The 4,557-nt window shown below is 50.7% G+C and overlaps 1 pseudogene; it reads right to left on the bottom strand.

Annotated features, from left to right (window-relative positions):
• Nucleotides 1-1,147: 1,147 nt before the first annotated feature.
• On the bottom strand, nucleotides 1,148-3,762 carry LOC136154119 (elongation factor 2 pseudogene; annotated as a pseudogene).
• Nucleotides 3,763-4,557: the final 795 nt, after the last annotated feature.

Raw genomic sequence — 4,557 nt, 5'->3', positions numbered from 1 at the left:
TCTGCCACGGGTGTACATGTGTTCCCCATCCTGAACCCCTTCCCACCACCCTCCCCATCCCATCCCTCTGGGTCATCCCAGTGCACCAGCCCCGAGCACCCTCTCTCATGCATCCAACCTGAACTGGTGATCCGTTTCACATATGATAATATACATGTTTCAATGCCATTCTCCCAAACCATCCCACCCTCGCCCTCGCCCACAGAGTCCAAAAGACCTGTTCTATACATCTGTGTCTCTTTTGGTGTCTCGCATACAGGGTTATTGTTACCATCTTTCTAAATTCCATATATATGTGTTAGTATACTGTATTGGTGTTTTTCTTTCTGGCTCACTTCACTCTGTACAGTAGGCTCCAGTTTCATCCACCTCATTAGAACTGATTCAAATGAATTCTTTTTAATGGCTAAGTAATGTTCCATTGTGTATATGTACCACAGTTTTCTTATCCATTCATCTGCTGATGGGCATCTAGGTTGCTTCCATGTCTTGGCTATTATAAACAGTGCTGTGATGAACATTGGGGTACACGTGTCTCTTTCAATTCTGGTTTCCTTGGTGTGTATGCCCAGTAGTGGGATTGCTGGGTCATATGGCAGTTCTATTTTCAGTTTTTTTTTTTCTCCAACATGTCAAGTTTATTATTCCAATGGCACTAATACAGCTGGAGGTGCTCAGTGACACTGTGTGGGAGGGGTTTCCTGCCTTCTAGCTTCTGTCCAAAGAGAACATCTACCCGCTTGTTTCTTCCCCCTTTCTGGAGGAAAATCCACTATGGGCCATTTACCCAAATAAACCTCTTAATGTGCTTATTTTTAATTTTTTTTGACATTATGTTTCCCTCTCAACAAAAAAGTATTGGTTGTCTCATCCCCTCCCCCATCCCCACCGGCCAGATAAGTCCCTGCTGCAAGGGCACTTCTGTTGCCCCTGAAATCTGGAAATAAATATCGAAAGAAACGGCATCAAGTGTTCATGTTGAGCTATGGCACGAAGTGGGCCCCAGAAACCTGTCAGGCAGAGCATTACTGGGTCTGGACAGCCTCGAGGTGTCATGGAGAATGTGGGGGCTTGTTGCTGTGGTCACTTTCCCTGGGCGCGAGGGCTGCGCCAAGTCCCACCCGATGGCAGGCTGAGCGGAGGCCACCTACAATTTGTCCAGGAAGTTGTCCAGGGCTGGGATGTCTTCTTTCAGGCCTTTGCGCTTGCGCGTCTCTGCCACCACTTAACTGGGGCGGCTGCAGGATCTGCCAGTGGTCGAACACACACTGGGGGAAGGCCTGGCCACCCGTGTTGGACCTCAGGTCAGCAGTGAAGCCGAAGGACTCATTGACAGGAAGATAGGCCTTCACAACAAACATAGGGATGCCAGCCACCTGGGTCTCCTCAAAGATGTGACCCCGCTTCCTGTTCAAGACACCGTAGATGCCACCAACCACTTGTTCCGGACACTGGATCTCCACAAGATAGATGGGCTCCATGAGCCGGGGCTGGACAGTCAGCACACTGGCATACAGGCAGTGCCGAGCTGTGGGGATGACCTGGCCACCCCCACGGTGGATAGCATCAGCGTGCAGTGTCACATCATGGACATCAAAGCGCACACCCTGCATGTTCTCCTCGCACAGCGCCCCCACCTTGGTGGCCCACTGGAAGCCAGCCACCACACTGTCCTTGATCTCACTGAGGTACTGCACACCCTTGGTGATGTCTGTGCAGATGTTGGGGCCCGTGCCATCAGGGCCGAAGCACCAGATCTTATGGGCCTCGGCCACGTCCCACTCGTGCTTCTCAGCCAGGTAGCGGGCCCGCTGCTTGAGCTCCTGGTGGGCGGACACCTCGCCCTTGTCGATGTCCTCAGCCAGGCCATCAGGGAAGGGCCATGCCTTCATGTAAAGCCTATTGTGCTTGTTGGGGGACTTGGACAGGCAGAGCACGTTTGACTCCTCACTGACAGTCTCCTGGTACGAGACAACTGGGTCAGATTTCTTGATGGGGATGCAGGCGTGATCCCCCTGCAGGTCCTTGAGGCAGATCTCCAAATGCAGCTCCCCAGCCCCTGCAATGATGTGCTCCCCAGACTCCTCGATGATGCACTGCACCATGGGGTCCGACTTGGCCAGCCGCTTCAGACCTTCCACCAGCTTGGGCAGGTCGGCTGGGTTCTCGGCCTCCACAGCGACCCTGACAACAGGGCTCACACTGAACTTCATCACTCACATGTTGTGGAAATGCTCAAAGGTGGTGATGGTGCCAGTCTTCACCAGGAACTGGTCCACACCCACAAGGCCCACAATGTTGCCACAGGGCACATCCTCGATGGTCTCCACATAACAGCCCATCATCAGGATTGTCCTCTGGATCAGCTTCAGGTACAGGTCCTCCTTCTTCCCAGGAGTATAGTTGGGTCCCATGATGCGGACCTTCAGTCCAGTGGACACCAGCCCTGAGAAGACCTGGCCGAAAGCATAGAACCGACCTTTGTCAGAGGTCGGCACCATTTTGGAAATGTACATCATGAGAGGGCCTTTGGGATCACAGTTTTTAATGCCCATGGCTGCCTCATGTCTGGGGGCCCCTCATACAGGAGCTCACAGTGGTACTTCTGAGCCGTCACAGGGGAAGGCAGGTGGATGGTGATCATCTGCAGCAGGGCATCCCCAGCAGGCAGTCAGCGGCGCATCACAGCCTTCAGAAGTGGTTTGCCCTCCTTGTCCTTATCTTCACTGTCCAACTTGATGTCCAGTTTTTCAATTAGTTTTGCCGTCTCCTCTTTCTTGAAGTTCATGATTGCATCAAACACCTTGAAGATTGGGTCCAGGATGAGCTGGCAGAATGTCTGTGGCAGCTTCTTGCCATCAGGGCTGTTGACTGACTTGCTGAACTTGCCAGTGGCTGGATAAAAGTATCGGTCTCCCCAGAGCTTTTTCATCATATCCTCCACCTTCTTGGCCCGCTCAGCAGGCCCTAGCTGCCCCTCGCCCTTGGCGGCAAACTTGGCCACATACATCTCTGCAAACTGCTTCAGGGTAAAGGCCCAACCGTGGAGACCAGACCCGAAGCCAACGGTACCAAGGACAGGGTCGATCATGATGTTGCCCATGGGGATGCTCTCGCCCTAGCCATAGGTGGAGATAATGACATTGACGTTCTCCCCGACGCACTGGAAGGTTTGGTAGAGCTCCCCAGGCTCCAGCTGCAGCTCGAGCAGGGCCTGGTCCATCTTGTTCATCATCAGCACTGGCTTGATGCGCTCAGCGATGGCCTGGCACAGCACCATCTCTGTCTGCACACACACACCTGACACACAGTCCACCACCCCCAAGGCACCATCAGTGACACGAAGTGTGGCTGTCACCTCTGAGGAAAAGTCGACATGCCCAGGGGAGTTGATGAGGTTGATGAGGAAGCCAGAGCCATCCTTGCTCTGCTTGATGAAATTCAAGTCGTTCTCTGAAAGCTCGTAGAAAAGGGAGATGGCCATTGACTTGATGGTGATGCAATGTTCCTGCTCGTCCTTCTGGGTGTCAGTGGAGCAGGTCTCCCCAGCCCAGGCAGAGGTGATGATACCCGCCTTGCACACCAGGGAGTCCATCAGAGTGGACTTGCCATGGTCCACGTGGGCAATGACAGACATGTTCCGGATGTTGGCCTTCTTGTCCATGATGGCCCAGATCTGGTCTACTGTGAAGTTCACCATGGTGGCAGATGGCAGTGGATTCTCTCAGGCAGATCCGAGGAAGCTAGGTCGCACCAAGGATGGCGGCGACGACGGCGGAAGAGCTATTTCCAGTTTTTTAAGGAATCTCCACACTGTTCTCCATAGTGGCTCTACTAGTTTGCATTCCCACCAACAGTGTAAGAGGGTTCGCTTTTCTCCACACCCTCTCCAGCATTTATTGCTTGTAGACTTGGATAGCAGCCTTCTGACTGGTGCAAAATGGTACCTCATTGTGGTTTTGATTTACATTTCTCTAATAATGAGTGATGATCTGTATATCTTCTTTGGCGAAATGTCTGTTTAGTTCTTTGGCCCATTTTTTGATTGGGTCATTTATTTTTCTGGAATTGAGCTGCAGGAGCTGCTTGTATATTTTTGAGATTAATTCTTTGTCAGTTGCTTCATTTGCTATTATTTTCTCCCAATCTGAGGGTTGTCTTTTCACCTTGCTTATAGTTTCCTTTGTTGTGCAAAATATCTTAAGTTTAATTAGGTCCCATTTGTTTATTTTTGCTTTCATTTCCAATATTCTGGGAGGTGGGTCATAGAGGATCCTGCTGTGATTTAAGTCGGAGAGTGTTTTGCCTATGTTTTTCTCTAGGAGTTTTATAGTTTCTGACCTTATGTTTAGATCTTTAATCCATTTTGAGTTTATTTTTGTGTATGGTGTTAGACAGTGTTCTAGTTTCATTCTTTTACAAGTGGTTGACCAGTTTTCCCAGCACCGCTTGTTAAAGAGGTTGTCTTTTTTCCATTGTATATCCTTGCCTCCTTTGTCAAAGATAAGGTGTCCATAGGTACGTGGATTTATCTCTGGGCTTTCTATTCTGTTCCAT

This window comes from Muntiacus reevesi, chromosome X, assembly GCF_963930625.1.
Source record: "Muntiacus reevesi chromosome X, mMunRee1.1, whole genome shotgun sequence".
Lineage (NCBI taxonomy): Eukaryota > Metazoa > Chordata > Mammalia > Artiodactyla > Cervidae > Muntiacus > Muntiacus reevesi.
Note: the sequence above shows the minus strand (reverse complement) of the source record. Positions and strands in the feature narration are given on the sequence as shown.